Source organism: Agelaius phoeniceus, chromosome 1 (assembly GCF_051311805.1).
Source record: "Agelaius phoeniceus isolate bAgePho1 chromosome 1, bAgePho1.hap1, whole genome shotgun sequence".
NCBI lineage: Eukaryota > Metazoa > Chordata > Aves > Passeriformes > Icteridae > Agelaius > Agelaius phoeniceus.
Genome location: NC_135265.1, coordinates 52,028,485 through 52,047,516, shown reverse-complemented (window position 1 = coordinate 52,047,516; position 19,032 = coordinate 52,028,485). Strand labels below are relative to the sequence as shown.

General features: G+C 37.0%; 1 long non-coding RNA gene across 2 annotated transcripts in view; it reads right to left on the bottom strand.

Moving 5' to 3' along the window:
* The window catches only part of LOC143694143 (uncharacterized), a 232,992-nt gene that overhangs the window by 136,629 nt on the left and 77,331 nt on the right, over window positions 1–19,032 (bottom strand). For both annotated transcript variants that reach the window (XR_013182417.1, XR_013182416.1), the window contains exon 2: window positions 4,651–4,788. This is a non-coding gene — a long non-coding RNA (uncharacterized LOC143694143). The remainder of the gene's footprint in view (window positions 1–4,650; window positions 4,789–19,032) is intronic.

Below are 19,032 nucleotides of genomic sequence, written 5' to 3'. Positions count from 1 at the left end.
CACAGTGGTCCTCTCTGGCTTTCTAGCTCAAAAGAAACAGATTGTAAGGAAGTGACTTTAGGATGCTTTACATTGATACTACTCAAATAATTTAGCTGTGCTAACTTGTTTAGCCCAAGTATGATTTTCTTGCAAATACCAAGGCCAAGCATCTTTTCAAGTTATGGAAACTCTAATCTTTAACTGAGCCAGAAAAACACAGCATCTTGTCATCCTGTCCAAATTTACATTTTATATATGTACAAAGAAATGGATGTGTTTGTCTTTACACTTTACCCCAACAATCAGAAAGTTTAAAGCTCACCAGGAGATTACCTCATCCCATTATATTGTTTGAGGTTGTGAGATCTCAAAACTCAGTAAAGTGGATGCAACCTTCTTTAAATCTCAAAGCATTTTCCCTTATTCGTAGTCAAACTACTTTTTTTTAGCCTTTTTTCTCTTTGATAATATATAGATCTTATAGAAACAATTGAAGCTTTTTTATTGATATGTTTTTAGTCTCAATTTGTAGCCTTTTGGAATATTTCAGAATTAGCAGAAGATCTCACTAGAAACAATCATTGTCTGAATTAATTTATTGTTTGAAGAAGAACAACTTTGGCAGGGTTGTTAAGCAGAGAAAAAAATAAATTAGCTGGATGAAGATATAAACATATGTTGCTTTAAACTCACAGCCAATGATATTTAAATCCTATTTAATTCAGACAAAATTTCCCATAAGAGTAAGGAAGGAGAGAGAAGCAAGCAAAATAAATAAACAGAAAAATGTCAGATAAAATTCTTTATAGTTTCTGTTTACAGTGGCATGTGATTGCCTTCTGCACAGTGTGGTGTTGGCTATATAATTATGCTGCATGAATAAAGAGCTCTAATTGCAGCAGATGAAGTTGATTATTTATCTGCCTCTATGCTGAAGACATTTGATTTTATATCCCTACAACACAGAGGTGTGTACAAATCAAATAGCTTTCTAAAAGTGTTGTGGCACCCTCCTGAATTGTTTCAGCAGAGAAATACTTCTGATGCATTTAATGCTAGTAGTAATGGAAAAGAACCTCCTCAAAATTTCTGTAAATTTATTTGGGACTCACTCTCCATTAGACTTCTACTCTTCTTGGGCTTTTTCCATGATTCATATTGGATAAGAGTACAACAGTCTGGACAGATCAAGGAAGGTCCTTGACGTGCACAGTTTCCCTACACAAATACTGTTAGGTATGAATATGCCAAAATCAGAAAACATAACCTTGGAAGCTGACTAAAGCTAGGAAACCTGTACAAAAGGAAATCATAAAATTTGCATGAACACATGACATGAAATGTGCAGATTTTGATCTGCCTACAACTATTTAAAAATGGGTGTGTTAGAGCACAGTGGATGAAAACTGCATGAAAGACAGGTGGGATGGGATGTTGTCAACCATATTCCCAACTAGGAACAGCAGAAAGAAAGGGAAAAAAAGGTGGAAGATATGAAATCTAAGACTTGACAGGCTAAAGGTTTTTGCTTTGAAAAAAAATATTTCTTCATGAGACAATATTTCTATCAACAGTTGTGCAGAGAAATTTTTTGCAATTTTCAAAAATACTTGTTTCTTTGTTTATGTTTTTTGAGCACAAACTGTTCTTGAAGTTAGTCTTTTTAAAAGAGCTTAAATTATAATGGAAGAATTATACACACTTTTATAAGTTCCTATATTACAGTTAGGATTATGAATATGTTTCTTTTCTAGAAAAATTCCTGCTTTGGACCTTTCTGTGATAATCCTGGTGTCCATGGAAGAGCATTTTTATTTCAGTTGAGGTTTTTGCCTTGAATATTCAAAGTTATTTACAAATAACATATCTGTAACTCTTATAAATTATTCTTCATGTGCCTATTTTTTCAAGTATTAAAATATGTGTTATTGTTTTCCCTCTGTGTATCTCCAGTATCATCCTTATAATTGTTTTCAAACTTAGGGGAATTTAACTAAGATGGATTCCAAGTCACATGAACATATACACAGCCAAATGTTGCAGAGATTAAAATGCACTTGCAAGTAAGATAAAAGAAGGTTGTAAACATTCTGAACTAAAGGAATTTTTTGGTTGCATATGCCTCACATAAATTCCATTGAAGTGTGCTTTATAATGTTAGTATCTTTTTTTTCTAATGCATTAGGAAAAGCCAGGTCAGAGTTCCTAGTGGATTGCAATACCAATGCTTGGGCAACAGCTATTATTGAGGTGGACAACCACAAAGGCAGAGTTGTAAAGCAGCATGCATTTACCTACATAGTTCTTTTATGCTTGTTATGTTTGAATATACCTCTGCAAAAGATATTTGAGGGAGACAAATGCATTTAAAGATGGCAATTCCCTTACTGAAATAAAACCAGATGAAATAAAGATGTTTACTAGCTAGAGTATGCAAGTTTGGGAATTGTTTATTACTATAACTGCAATAGTGTATATTGTGTTTGAAACTAATTTTTATTACAACTAACTGAAGTATTTAATCTGACAAATCACTGCTGCACCTCTACCTGCTCACTAAGAGCTATTTAAGTGAAATGCTTTATTTACAGGAGCTTGTCTGTGATTGTGACATCATGTTAGCTGATCCTTCTTATGTATTCAGGACATAGTTCTGGAAAATTTCAAAGCATAGAATGGGTCCAGAGTCTGCAAAAAACATCTGGGCATCTATTATCAAGCTTGGCTATTATCATGGTGAAAATAGTCTCTTCCTAATCATTCTGAGACTCTCTTCTTTAATCCTTTTCATGCCCTGCCCTGGATCACTTGGTCTCAAAGGCTTCCAAGCTGGAGCTACCGCTTGGAAGTTCCTCAGGCTGAACCAGCACTGATCCCTCAGCTTCTCCTTGTACTGCAAATGCTGGAGTTTCAGTTACCCTGTGATCCATTTTCTGATCTTGCTCCAGTTTGTGAGCACCTTCCTTGTGTTGGGAGGTCCCTGCATTTGACCACCTGTGTGTGGTCTAATCTGTGTGTTATCTAATGAGCAGGGGAATAATCAAGATTGTTCCAGTGAAACCCAGGCTGTTGTTGATGTGCAATTTTGCTGGGTATTTTTGCTGCTGAGGGATGCTGCTGACTCACACTTAAGAGTGGTGAGCTGCCTGTGTGGGGCTCCCAGGGCCTCTCTACCACAGCTATTCTCAGCCTGTGTTGCTACAAGGACCTTATACTCCTGGGTAAGGATGAGGTACAGAGTGGAGAAACACTTGTGAAATGACTTTGAAGACCCAGATAATCCATGTATCTTCCAGGTGTCATAAAAACCAAAAGTGGAAGTTTTCAGATGCTAAGGAAAAGAATTTGAGTGGTATTTACTGATAGCATGTTGAGAAGGTGATGAGAAATTTGAATAGCTGAGTAGTGGTGGATGTTTGAGATAAATAGTATTACCTGTGCCATGTTATAATGTGCAGCTGTCTGCTTTGGAACAATGAGGACATTACTGTGTTTTTCCCTAGTATATGGTCCAGAAAACATAAAAGTATTAGGAAATCTGTGGCATAATTGGCTAGGTCTAGTGGAAGGTCTGAATATTGTACTCTATTAGGAGAGTGCTCCCAAGGATTTAAGCATTTTTTGTAACCAGACAATCTTTCAAAATGTGCTTCATTTTAACTGTAGACATTGGCTCCAGCATTGATAAATATCTCAGTTTGTAAATGGTCTTTCAAGACCAATAAAAACTGTTGTCCTTTCTCAGCCCACTTACCGAGCCAAGTAGACGATACTCCGTGAATCAGTAGGTGAATTTCCCTTTCTCCTATAATAGATACAAATTTCCTGTTGGTTTTCACATTGCCTTATATTTTTATCTTTCTTTATTTTCAAAATGGTGATTAATCGACCTACAGCTTTTAATATTCAAAGCTGCATGACTTCTTTTCATTATGCAATCAGTAAAATTAATGAACGACAGCTCTGCACCACCAGGAGGCCTAGCTGAATAGCAAAGGGACTATAGAAACAGGTTATTTGTGGGTCACTGCCAGAATGGATTTAATTTTATAGTACAGAATATTTCTCCTAATATAGAAAAATGTTTAGTGAATATTCTTGTGTTAATGAAAACTGTTAAATTTATGCTACTTCATATTTGGCATAATTTCAAAACGTCACTGATGCACTTTTTAAATTTACATTTGAATTCATTTTAGCATGTAACAACAAGAGGGGAGAAATTAGGAGAACATGAAATCTTGAAGAGTGAACCTGATGGCTCTTTATAGTGGCAAATCAGTTTGCATTAGGCTATGGATCTGGGATATTCAGTGAAATTCTTAATTTTTTCTTATGTGAGTATTGCAGCAAGCCTTAAATCAAGATACACAGTTCACACCTTTTTAGTTGAATCTGGGGCTGATTCTCAGATGGATGGAAATGATCATTTTCCTCAGCATTTCTGTAGCACCTTCAAGTTAAGTTTCACAGTTAGTGAAAAATGAATGTGAATGGCACTCACACGTTCACATACGTGGTTCTAAATGTGCTACGCTAGACACATAAAGCAGGAATTCTGTATTGAGCACAGCTCAAATTAACCTTATGTAGTATCATCATTATTTTGCCTTCTGCCATATGACAGAAGGTAACAGTCTGTTCCCATGTGTTGGAGTCATTACTCACCACAGATGTACATAGATGAAGGGTGATGTTATGCAGGATGCCAGCTCCAGAAGAAAGCCAAATTGATCATCAGATTTATCAGTCTGCATGGTGTCACTGAGTTTGCCACTCCAAAAGTGGGTTAGATGAGCACAGTTTCTGGTGATAAAACAGTAGTATAATGGGAGCATCAGAAATGTGTTTTTTCAGAACACAGGGAAGTATTCAGGTTGCCTTGAAAATATTTTGGTATAACAAAAAGGCAGCCTTGAGAAGTGAAGAGGAAGTACTTAGGATAGTCTAAGAAGAAAGGAGAAATCTCAAGGAATTGCTGAGAAATCACTTTTCTTGCAGTCCTCTCTGTGGCATTTAGCATATTAAAACCAAAAGAACATTATTATCATTGGATCTCTGCTACCTTCCAAAGGGAAAACTAGCAAAATAACAAAGTGGACCTTTTATATGGGACAAGAATCTACTTTCTCAGCACAGAAGCAGATGTCCTTGCTTGTGAAAAAAAGGAATAAATTAGCCACTATATAAAACTTTAAGGAAGACAAATTGCTACTAGGAGATTTAGGATTATTTATGATGGAAGAGATTACCTTGAAATTTTATTTCATGGGAGGGGCATGTGGAGCTGTTGCATGCTCTAGCACTGTATGGGGGATTCTAAGGAGCAGGGATAACAAGACAAGAAAGGAAAAAAGGAGATAATTATGCAAAATTGAAAGAAACTAATCCTGCAGTCATGTACACACTACTACATGTAGTCAGCAAAATGAGCTTTTAAATTTAGTTATGATTAGGAACCAAGCACAGGCAGATATTTGAATTCAAGTTATACTCAGCTGTCAAAAAACCCTCATCCATTTAAACTTCATATCTTGAAGGTAACATAGAACTAATCTCAGAGGTTTTAGAAGAGTTCTCATCCTGCACTAATGCTGATCTTTTCCTTAGAAAATGGAGTGTCAATAGACAGAATCAAGGAACTCTAATGGCTTCTATTTTAAAAGGTCCTTTTGACAGAAAATGAAAAATACATGTTTTAATATCACATATTCTCTTAAGACTTACAAATCATTTACATAAAGGCCTCAGTCTTAAAAAATTGTTGTCAAATTTATAATTCCTTTTTTCCATTAATCACCAAGGGGTTAATTCTTTTCAGGATTGCATTCAGAGTGATGAAAATAAATTGAAGCTGTTAGTCTGGAGTCTGAGAACTAATAAGCTTTATCTTCTATGACATTTCAGTAAACAAAACTATATCGACTTTTCACTGGAGCTAAGAGAACCATGTGTGTAGATTTTCTTTCTTTATCTTTTTATTTTATTTTTTTAAATTTTTTGTCATTGAACTAAAAAAATTGGAAAATCAGTAAAGGTCAAGTCAAATCAGAATTTGACAATGAAATGAATACATTTACTCAGTTCAATTAAGTATTTCTATAAAATCTGAAATGAAACTTGAAAGTTTCCAATTATTTAATCCTCCTAAAAATTTTTATTTCTAAATTAGTTTTAAAAACAAAAAGAGCCACTTTAAGAGATGCATTTTAACTTTTTCACTATGAAAAATGTCATAAGAAGAATTCTGGACATTGATGGCTGATAGTGTCTTCTTATCTTGTCTTTACTGTATGCTGCTGTAGAATTTGAACAGATTTTTTCTTCTCTCTTTGCCAACTAATCTTTCCCCATGTGGGAAAAAGAAAATTCTTGGCTCTCCAATTTTATCCAGTTGTAAAACTAGGTGACTCAAATTCAGTGATCCTTTTTTGGGAAAGAGAATATCCTGATCTCCTTCTATAGCTATTCCTTTGCTAGTCAATATAAAACACAAAAATAATCTGAGAAGATTCCAACACTGCACATATTCTTCCTGGAAAAGAGAAGGGATTGTGCATCCTCCTGTTAAACCAGAAAAACCCATAGCCTGGAGGCACAAAATGCTTTTTGGTATTCAGTAATCTGGTCATCTTCTCAAATAAGTGATCTGTAGCTTCTCCTTTTGCTTTGGCATCCTTTTAAAGTAAGACTGAATTGGGCTTTGGGTTTTAAAGAGTGAGGGAGTATTAAGAGGATTTTGTCCTGACTCAGGGCTGCATAGGCTGTGTGGACAGGAGCAGGGTGTTTTAACAGCCTCCTCTATGGCTGGCTCCAGTCTAGGGGCTCCTTCCTCAGCCAAAGGATGGTTCAGATTCAGTCCTGGCACATGAACAAGTTTTCAAGACTGATGTTTGCAGAGTTTTTGTTTATTGAGTCTAAGTTCTTGTCTTCACTGATCCGCTTTGCAAAGTGGCAGTCACTAACGAGATAGTAAATATGAAACTTAGGAAAAAATACAGAAACCTCTGCCACTCTCAATAAAAGGACAAAACATTCCCTCTCATCTCTCCCATTCAGGAATGTTATTGGTAGGGGAATAGTGGTTAGTGTAGGGATAGTGTTCCTCCTGCCCTTCTGCTTCCAGAGTAGGCTGGATGCAGAATCAGAATCATTTTTCTGTACCTAAAATAGAAAAAAATTTCCTAACTTTCATATGGTCTTTTAAATTAAAAAAAAAAATCATTATTCTTGGACTTTCACTTATTTTTAAAATATTTCTAGAAAAAGATGAAAGACACAATGTGTCTTAATTCATCATGTCAGGAGTTGCTTAATTTTGCCAGAGTTATAAAATGAAGAATTTCTTCTATAAAATGTTCCCTAGAGCCAAGACAATAAAAAAAAAAATAGTTTATAAAGATTTTTACACAATGTGAGATTATAAGCTAGTATAATTTGATTTTAAAGTGGGAGAGGAAAATACTGACATATTATGAATGGAATATGGAGCATATTATGAAGGAATATTATGAAGGAATAAACTTCCTACCTCTGACCCCCCAGACTCACCACTGACCATACAACAGACTTGTTCAGTTCTGTGTTTTGTGGCTTTTTCTTTCTCAGAACAAAATGTGCAGCAGAGGCCATTTTCCAACTTTCTGTAACATATGCTTATGCTTGCAGGTTTATATTATCTTACACACGAATATAACAAGAAATGCCAGAGCAGCCTAGGAATGATCTACGTCCTAGACAGAGCTAGTCAGAAAATCACTGTAGAGATCAGTGACTGGAAAATTGTCACAAAGGCTTGAATTACACAGGAATGCATTTTCCTTAAATTCAATGTTTGAGGTCTTTGAAAGTTCCCAAAATTCAGATGATTTTTGATCCAAGGTCCTTATTTTTGTATCTACACAACAGATGCTCAAACATAGATGCACAAGGAATAAATACCTCAGAATTTATTTAAGAACCTGGCTGATGGTGTTGAGGACAGTAATCTAAGCTTCCAACTCCTGTCTGTTAGTCAAGAGAAGTACAAAGCTGTCAGAGGTTACTGAAGAGAACATCAGGAAATAATTATGCATGTGAGAATATCTAAGGAGTTGATTATTTGGGATCTGGAAGCAGCTCTAAGTTTTAGGTATTATTTATCAATGTTACACTGTTACATTCTTGTCAAAAAGCAGACAACGTGTTTGAAAGATAGAACACAGCTTGTAATGCATGACAAAGCTTAAAGTTAGTGAAAATAAATTAAAATATTGCTATTTGAAAAGAGTATGCAAAACAAAGTGATTTCCAGAAATACTGTTGAGGTGGAAAGGAAGAATATGCTTCATTTAAAAAGCAAAAGCAGAAGTGCTCAGTAGATGTCATGTTGTACCAGGCTGGTGCAGGTAAGTGCTTTATGCATGTTATTATGGGTAGAACAGCTCAGTTTTCACTTGTGGCTGGGTCTTTAGGCCTCCAGGGATATGTCCAGCCATAGACTGTTACAAAATGTCATCTGACAGAAGACAGAAATGCTCCTCGCCTGTGGAACCTGATGTGCTTCTTCTACCTGAGGCATTCAGAAAGCTATGCAAAAGAAAAGAAGGCAGAAGCAGAGGAAGAGTAAGAGAAATCAAGATGATGATCTTGTCAAAATATGAAAGGAAGACAGGGCAGAAGATCTTGCTTATACTCACATGTGGCAAGGTTCAGCTATAACTTGTTAAAATCTGATTATAGAAAGGGAGAACATATCCCACAGTACATGTCTGGCAGAAAACAAGGATCTTATTACTCTGACAGTTGATCCACTCAGTATTTTTGTGTCTTGCTCCTGAACATTTAAGTACTCATGGCATGGAAAGAAATGTCCTATTGAAAAGGTGTTTTTTGCTAAAATGGACTTCCAAAGGGTGTTCAGCTATTCTGAATTGTGAAATATGTGAAAACACCAGGTATTATGACACCAAGGCTGAGGGAAGATGTCAGTGTCATAAAATCAATGACAATAGATTACTGCTAGTAAAAAAAAATCTTAGCCAGGGATGCATATTTGAAATATCTATGGAGACTAAGCTATTTTCCTAGCCCCCTGAGTGTTTGGTCCTGTTAATGCAGTAATCAACATCAAAAAGCCTTCAATTTACCAGTGGACCACTTGGTGAATACCTATCTTCAGATCTCTTAAGAGCTTTTCTGCACTAACAGACACAAGCTTTGGTATTTTTTTAAAGCAATACAGGACTTCAGGGCCAAATACAATCTGGCACAATGTTATTTGCTTGCTAGAGTGCTTTCCTGACCACCTTGGAGCAGCACTACTTTTTTAGAAAATTTATATTTTTATTTCTGTGAGAAGTCTACAGAACAGCACTCTTTCTGTCAGAGGAGGCAGCAGAGTATTTTGAGCAGGGGTCATTCCGCTTGTCAGTGCAATGAGGAATTCCTAGTGATGTGAAACTATGCAAGCTGAAATTTAATAGACTAAGAAAGCTACAATACCAATCCAAACTCATACAAGCTAGGACAGAATCTATAAGACTTTCAGTAATGGTAATGATGGGGTTGCAACCTCCATATGAGGAAATCCTAGAACTACTCAATGCAGGAAACTGAACTGAAAAAGAGAAATAAACAGGGAGTTTTAGTAGAAAAATCCTCTAACTCCCCTCCTTTTCATATTCCTTATCCTTCCACTTCCAGACGTTGGAGGAAGTAGGCGTGATATGTCCAGTCTGCCTTAGTTAAGCAGTTTAACAGTAAATTGAATTTTATGTTATGATATGTATTCAGCTTTATTTTTTTTCAGTGTCTTTGTGAGGCTGCTTCTCTCATAATGCAATGCAACACCTCCTTCATTATAAGGAAGGTGCATGTATAGCAAAGCTAGTCTCATAAGGAACTTACTCTAAGGGAAAAATGGTGAATTCAGGCTTCTGTACGGCTCATGCATTTAAAAAAGCAGCTTTGAGTTGAACTGACTTGAATTGTTTTAACAAAGAAAAGAGAAGCAGCTATTTAAAAATACTTTCTAATTACCAATCTGTAAATATGCAATGTTTCATTGTTTTGATTTTGTTAAAATAAATTGGTAATAGATTAGTAAACAGGAACTTGAACTTGATTACAATATATATCACATTTTTGATATGAATGGGTAATGTAGTAATAGAATTAGAATTTCTTAGACAGACTCTGCTCATCTCTTCAGGAGCTTTCACAGTACACCCATTATATAAATATATATATGGGTTTTTGCACTGACAAGAAGGATTATTTTCATAGGGGAGCCCTGGACTGTGGTTTTACACCTCATAGAGTTAATGCCTTCCATTTTAAAGACTTAATTTGTTGATATTCCATATTTTTTGGGGTAATAGTATCAGGGTCTTGGTACCTCAGTTTTCTGTTTTGAAAATGTGTGTGTTGGGTGGAAGGAATTTCTCAAACCACAGACTATTAAATTCCAGATATTTTCCTAGTTTTCACTGTGTCTGAGCTTTGTTGTTCATGATGACAGTTAATAATTCAATATCCATTATATGCTACTTATTGATTAAAAAAATCTCTTCTGTTAAAAGAGAGTGACAAATCCTTGTGTAAGTCCCTCTGACATAAGATTTTCCCAGATATTTCCATTAGTAAGTATGATCCCATTTTTCATAAAAAGTGAATAATAACTTTGGACTGCAGCTCAGTTTTTTGTAGCCATGTTGATGCATGCTTTCCTACCTCCAGGCCAGTTATAATAATAGCTAAGAGGAGGCTTTGGCTCAGTTTTAGTGTGCATTATCAAGACCATTATAGGGAGGTTGTTTCTCCTTCTGCCATCAAGAACCTAAGCAACAATATAACCAATGACTAATGCAAGAGGACAATTACTGGTTTCATCAGCTGTCGATTGAAGCCATATGGTCCAGACACCAGAGAGGTGCTAAGTGATGCACTAGTAATTCAGATGCAGATGAAACCTCTTTTATGGTATAACCTTCATGCAGGGAAATTATACTTGTTTTACAATTAATCAACACATTCATTTGTGTGGGGGTGAATGACTTTTCTGCAGTAAGGATTAATATGTCAAGTGTTTCTTGTTAATAACCTAATTCTAAAATATGACTATTTTTTATTGTGTGTATAGTATTTTAAAATTGGATTACTTTTTAGTATCAGAGAATGTGAGGGTTTTGTCTTGCCAATTAATTAAGGAAGAAAAAATATGAACAAATGTGAGTCAGGTTAGACATTTTTCACCTGCTGCCTTTGAAAACAAGAAGACCCAGTAGAGTGGTTAGAATGTTTCTGTATTCTTTGTGCCTGACAATAAAGTCCTTGATAGTTACTCAGGGTAATAAAGATACATATTGCCTTGAGGATTATTAATTGCAAACCAGTAACTGCTGTAGAGAAAAGGGAACCAATAGCTAAGGACAGAGTTCTCACTGGCATAAGAAGAGCAGGAGGAAATTTTTCATTTACTCTGTTAATTGAAAATGTCACTGAACAGCAAACCCAACTGTATCTCAAGTACTTTTGTATCTTCTAATGGAAGATTTCCAGTGCAGAGTTTCAGTGCAGCCTGTTAATGCAATGGTAAAGAATTCTGTCTAGGTCCATCTTGTTTTATTCTATTTGCTTTTTCCATGTGTATTTTCCAAGTGTGTTTTCCAATTTTTCTATGTGTATTTTCACATCTCAAAGGCCATACATGGTCATATAGCTGATGTGTGGGTTAGGGTAAAGATCTCTCACTGTAGCAGCCAAGTCCAAAGGGGAGCCTCAGCTCTCCAGAGGGGCCTCAAAGAAAAGTCTTTCCTCTGCACTTAATAGAGTAACAGCAACATTTTTTTCCCACTGGCTCTTGTTGACACTCCTACCCCTCTTCTTTCCTCCTTGAAGCTTCCCATGCAGCTGATAATTTTTATTTTGACTACAGCTTTCTATCACTTTCTCCATTAAAAATGGAATAAATAGATCCTCTATCCATCCTAAGGCAGAGTACTTCTTAACCTCTACCTGGTTGGAAAGCTGACCACTAATCTTGTGTCATTCTGTACTTGTTGATTACTTATCAGTCTTCTCCTTAATTACCAGGCTGCATCTATAGGGCAGCCACACAGCTTGAAAGTCTGCTGATGAATGCACCTTTGGGAAAGATAGTGTGATTTCTGAGCTTGGGAAAGGCTCTGAGTATATCTGGGGAAGTTGTGAGAAGGCAAATTAGTGAACAGAAAAGCTGAGGACCTTAATCTTAATGTAACTGTAATGTATTGCATAGTATTTGTGAGTAAATATTTGTGAGTAAATGTCTGGGCTTTTTCTTTTTTTCTTTTTTTTTTTTTTTTCTGTAGAGAATGCATAATTCTGAGCTTGGCATTTGAATAATTTTCCCCTCAAGGAAGCCCTAAAGATTAAAAGCTTGAGGGGGCTGGAAAATGTTTTTATTCTCTCTGATCTATTATTTAATGGTGTTTAAAGTGATACCACCCCACCAATATTAAATATCACAAGAACAAAATTTAGTGTGGTTTTGAATTTGGGAGGGTTTTTTTTACCATACATTCAGGAGATGTAAATAAGAAAGAGGAAAAAAACCCCAAGTTTAATGCATTTAACATTAAGTGTGTTTTGCTTTAGAGATAAGTTTTTACACTTGAAAAAGGGTTCCACCAAGGTGTCTGGAAAAATAGAGCAATTAAACACATGCAATGTCTTCTTCATTTATCAATGTGATTTCTGAAGTATGAGGAGGCCCAAATTAATCTCTGATATAAACCTATTGAGTTTAGGGAGGAGACTGAAACAGTAAAAAAAACAAAAAGGAAAGTAAATTGTAAAATCAGCACATATTTCTTACTCCAACTTATTGTTCATTCATTTCTCAATCCAAATTAATGAAACTGGAAATCCAGGTAAAAAAATGCTAGATTGGCTGTAAATTTTTCTGATTACTATCAAAACAAAATCCATAGTGATTATCTATATTGATCATCCAGGGGATTTTAGAATAGGGACAGCAAGAGCAAGTTTCGAACTTGTGTCATGGTAGAAAGAAATGTCATCAGGGGAGGGGACATGTCTTTCTATCATGAAAACTTTGGTTTTGCATGGGTATACTCTTTTTTGAAGTGATGTATTCACCAGAAGTGTAATTCCCAATTTGTGGGGTGGTAGAAATAAAAAAATTCCCATTTCATAAACACTTGTGGAAGTGAAAATACAAAAATTTACTTGTGCCAATGCAAACATCAAAACTGCTGAAACATATTCTATTGCAAGCTTCCAGCTGTTGGCTTAAGTTTGTCATAGATTTAGGAGCTGAATCAGTCCTTATTGATCACTGTACAAGTTCTCTTTTTGAGTTACTGTTAAGAGTGAGAGTTCTATCCTGCTGGTCTCATTGACAACAAGGCAGACCTAATGAGAAGTGTTTAGCCTAGATGACTGCAAAAGGATTTCCTGAATGGGAAAGGATTTCCTATGAATGAAATTTCAGTGTGGGTGTGACTCTGCAGCTAACTTCAGGCATAGAAACAATCCATATACTCTGAAAAGACCTCATTACTCTTGGACTAGCCTGACACGTTCCACTCTCTCACTCCAAACAGCTCTCGGAATGGAGTTCAAACCCATGTAAGTGAGGTGGTTCTGCACGACTAAAACAGGGCTGGCAGGCTCACAGCAGTTTCAGCATTAGTTTGAACTTCAGTGCCTATTCAGCCTTAAACCAGAAGTAACTTTGGACTTTGCTTGTTACTTGTTGATGCACACACTGAAATAAGAGTGGCACCTTGTAGCACCTCCTCTGGATGAATTAATCACTCTGCCATTAAAAGCTGGAAATTATGTTATTATACAACATACCTAATTCCTTTTATTCTCCTGAAAATTACAGTGCTTCTAAAGATGAATCTCTGATGAAACCAGCAGAACAAGCCTAAATTTACTAAAAAAGACCTATGTATGATAGCTAGACACAGAACCTCCTCCAATCTATTTGAGATAAATTTAAGCCTTGTTATGCTGTACTTGTAAAAACATGCCTCTCCTCTCCTCTCCTCTCCTCTCCTCTCCTCTCCTCTCCTCTCCTCTCCTCTCCTCTCCTCTCCTCTCCTCTCCTCTCCTCTCCTCTCCTCTCCTCTCCTCTCCTCTCCTCTCCTCTCCTCTCCTCTCCTCTCCTCTCCTCTCCTCTCCTCTCCTCTCCTCTCCTCCTTTCCATTTCCCTTTACTTTTTCTCTTTTTCTTCAGTAGTATAAAAGCACCAGATTTTTGCGAAGTTAAATCCAACAGGTCATGAACTCCAATTGAAGTCTCTACAGGATGGTTATTGAAGCAGTCACAATGGACAGATACTGACAGGCAAATTGGTGTAAACTCCTGAGGGTATTAAATGATCTGCAGCATATTTCAATTAAGAACTTATCTGTGGTTAATGATGGTGGTTTCATTTTGGTTTGAGTTGAGGTTGTCCCCCCCACTTATATCTGACTCTCAATCTTTTATCTTGAGCAAGTCTTCCATGCCCCTGATCTGGTTGCCCATGTTAGAGTCCTTACAACTGACTTCTTTCCTGCTTCTGCTCCAGTGTTAGTGTTCATTCCATCTTTCTACTCTGACTCCTGTCCTGAGTGCCTGCTTTGGTCCCTGCCCTTCCTGCCCTTACTCCTTCTGAGTCCCTGCCTATTTTCTTGCTTCTTTTGTTTCCCCCCTTTTTTGGATCTAATCTTTAGACAACAGAGCTGCCTTGACCCAAGACTGAAGACCAAGGAAATAACCCTTGGGCAGAAGAAGTGTATATCCATTTATGTTTGATGCCAGAACAGGGAGTAGTGGCTATATTAGATGATTTTGTGTGGTCTCTGGTGACCAGTTTTATTTGAACACATTCCTACCCTTCTTACATCTCAGGGAGCTTAAAAAATGTCAGCAGTCCTGGAGGGAACATCACATGATGTGATCTGAGGCAGCTGGAGTTGTAAATGGGGTCAGCTCTGTTCCTGCATGTTAATCTCTTCCTGATATTCCTGTCAAATCTGCAGAACAACAACATGCTGGAAGAAGTGAATGGTAGTTCACAGACAAAAAAAATTAATCCCCCAGTCCCAGTAGGACTCCCACCCCTCCAGGGCTGATGGCAGTGTATGAGCAGAAGAAGGGAAAGCGTGCTGCTTCAGGTCAGCTTGAAGACAGCCGTATTGAAGACCTCTTTAGAAGTACTAAATCTTCATAATAGCAAGTGCCTGAAGCTGCCTGGGCTATTAAGAGCTCACAAGTCACAAACCATGCTATGTACTGGCCACTTTCCAAAAGCATATGGAAAAGTTGGAGACACAAATCTGTTGCTGTAAGAGCTCTGCTTGCTTGTCCACGTGCTCAATTAGCATGTGGATCCTCAGAGAGCCAAGGCACAGAACTCAACCTCAGGTGCCTTAACCTTACTCAGAGTGTTCCTTGGAGTTGTTTCAGCATGGGACTCTCTGTTAAAACTCCATCCCATCTAGCTGATGGGCCTGAAATACAGTGCACCTAGAGAACCAAAACAAAAGCTAAAAGCCATGGACGGTGCAGAACAAACTCTGTGTTAAAAAGAAGGTATTATTTTCTCATCCATGTGGACAAATAAAGAAAATGGTAGAGTGTAGGGAACACAGTGGGGCAATTAGAGTGTAATCACTGATAAATAGCAACCATATTTATCTTTTCTGAGGGATCAGACACTTTCACCTGACACAGGTAAAACTCCTGCTTATGAGGTAGAAAAACTTATGCCACCAGTGTTGCTATGGTACTGTGTGATAGGTAAAGTTGCTGTATTCACAGCCTGTATTAGAAGACAGGACTTGGACAAACCTTTGGCAACTCAAAAAGTTTCGGAAAAAAAAATTTCCTAGGTTATTCCATGTCCTTAGAGAGCAGGAGGTAGTTTTTACTGCATGTCTCATATGAAACTTCTTGAAACAAAATGCAGTGTAACATGGCAATTGCTACTGTAAGAGTCTTTGGTGTTACAGCTTTGAAAGTAGGGTTCAATGGTTCATGATTCTAAATAATTTAATTTATTGCAGACAGTGACTATTGGCATCCTGAAGCATAAACTTAGAAATTACTTGAAGCAGATATTTAATTCAAACAACAGGAACTAGGATTGTTGTCTTTGTTAGAACTGCTAAAGGTTGAGAAAATCACCTTAATGGGCTAATCCTCAGAACCCTTTCTCTTGCCCCATTTCTCTAGAGGATTATATGGTCCATGGCTTTAATGAGATAATCATAATTGTTCAGGTTTCTTTGTTGGGGTGATATTCAGCTTAAATGGTCTTTCAATTCCAATTATAGATATTAATATGGCAGTTAAAGGTCAGCAAGTGCTTCAGGCTACTGCTTTGTCTATCTTAGACAGTACCAACCAAAAAATTGCTCTGCCAATTCCAATGAGAGGTGTTCAGACAATGGCTAAAGGTCAGGAGAAATGCTTCTATAGAACAAATTAGTTAGAAAGACAAGCAGATATAAATAACACATGCTAATGTTTACATCCATTTAGTTTAGAAGATACAACTGCTTAACTAGAACATTTTAAAGCATGTTAATTTCTCTTAAATAAAGAATCTGTACTCAGATTTAAGGGGAACAGATTGTCTTTCTCTCCGCTGAATTACTACTTCTGTGCAACTGGAGCTTCCTCCATCTACTTCTCCAACTCCTTCTATCATTTATTGCATAAGTGAATCCTTCTGTTGCTGCATGCCCAAAAGGACAGTAGGCAGCTATCTTTGTTTTTAATCTTTGAAATCTTTGAAAGTTGAATAAAAAGAAGGAAATAGATCACAGATAGATCTGTTTACCTTTATTTTTTAAAGTACCTCCATATTTGAAATGTACAGCTCTTTTCTGTTCAATAGCACTTAGGCTGGGGGAGTAACTGGACAATGCTCTCATGCAGGTCTCATTAGCAGAAATCACATTCACTTTTTTCAGAGCCCAAAAACGAGGATTTTGTGTGCTTCTTTTCATAGCTGATCATGCCTGTGAAGTGTGATATGATTGATAGGTCTGGTGACACCTTTACTATGCAGATCTGCTTCAACCTGGCTTGGAGTTGCAGTTTTGTGAAATGTCTTGGGACCACAGTCTGGTGCACAATCTTTGCACCATGGAGGGATTTGTTTGCCAGACACAAATTTTAGTTTATTGGGGTCTCTCTATTGCAGATACACAGAAGTAGTAAGAATATAATTCTCATTGGTCAAATGCTGAGTAGTCCTTGCTTAGACCACTGCTTGCAGTGCATACAGTTAAAACATGTATTCCCCACCTCTTCTTGTTAAACCAATATGCCCTTGTCCTATTTTATACCAATTTTAGAACTTGGAGGACAGTGCTAACAGCTCTGAGTGTATTGTGATATGAGGCCCAGGGGCAACAGTGCCATCATCCATGGATATCATATAGTTGAAATAGAAGTGACAGGATCTCCATGTCTGAGTTAGCAAAATGCTGATTAAATAATTCCAACTCCCTTATCCCTCTTGCAACTTCCCATTTCACAGCCAGTTAACTCCAGCGATTCACTGGCTGTGGAGAGGATCTGTTCTCAAGTGCAAAGGATAACTTTTTTCATATCCAGCCTTCTGTGCAACTTGTGGCTTTCAGAAGGCAATATAGTACTTCTGCTGAGGGTGCCAGTAGAAACAAAGTCTTCCTGCTGCAAGGCAGTTAAGCACACTTTGAAAGGCTTCATAAAATTTGGGCACTGATTTAGTAACTCTAGTTTGTACTCAGGCTGCCCAATGGAGGAGGCAGGAACACCCACAAAATAACCTCAGGATTCATTTTACCTCTCGATAAACTCTGTGTTTTCTCAAGCAGTGCAATTTTACAAAGTAGGAATAATTTTGACTGGAGTAAAGATATTGACAGACAGTAGATCTACGCCTTCAACGCTCTTAAATTATAACACGTAACTCATTATCTGTCTCTGTTCCAGTACTTGCATTCTCAGGAGTTCTTCTTAATCAGCCCAAGGTGAAAAGGGAAAACAGAATTGCACTTCAAAATTGTACATATTTTTGAAATTTAAATCACTGCTTCATCCTTTTCCCTACGATTAGGATTTTAAAACTGTTTTCTAATTAATGATTCTTCTAATTGGAAATATGTTTATGTATACACAGAACTAATTTCATATAGGCATTTGCAGCATCATAAAGATATCCAGAAAATATTTTTCTTATGGTTTTCCCTATTTGTGGATATAAAGGCAGGTCTTTAGAAAACTGTAACAAAATTACCTTTTATTTTATGACCACAGATTCAAAAGGATGAGGAAGACCTTACCACTGAGACCTGAGGTTCAGAGTGCACCCTCTTGCTTTCTAAATTCCTTATGGAGCTTAGGTGTGTCTAGGTCTGACCTTACTCTCAGACTTGGAAAAGTGCTTATGCTAATAGATTTATACAGATTTATAGAGATACAAAGTCTGTAATAATTAATATTGAGTAGCTACCTGGATTAGAATTTTTTCATTATTATTAATTCAGCATGCTGTCAGTCACTTAGGAAGGATCTGTTCCAAGTAAGGGGAGTTACCTGGTGTGCAATCTGTCTGTTATTCAGGGCAGGTTCAAACTGGGCTCATCCTGGTGGTAAAATTTATAGACTGGAGTAGTTGTCTGCCAGTCAATAGTATAGACAGGATAGATGTCTTCGTTTTAGCTCTGTTATCTGTTCTGTATTGTGGTTATCTTGCATTCAGCTTGCAGATTCACCACAGGACATGAGAATTTCTTCTTCTTTATCATTTTGCTTTTTTTTGGCTCTCTAGAGATTGGGATGTGTCTCAGAGAGCAATGAAAAGCATGGAACTTTGTGAAAGGTCTGAAAAATCAAAACTGTCAAAAAGGAAAAATTGAGGGAATCAGTCACAAGTGCAGAAGTGCACCATTGCACTTCATCTCATGGGACATTGTTCATTGCACCATTGCACCATTTGCAAGCAGTATGCCAAGTGTCTGGAGAGCTGCCAGAAGGGAGAATCCCATTCATCTGACATGGGGTCAAAAGAAACTA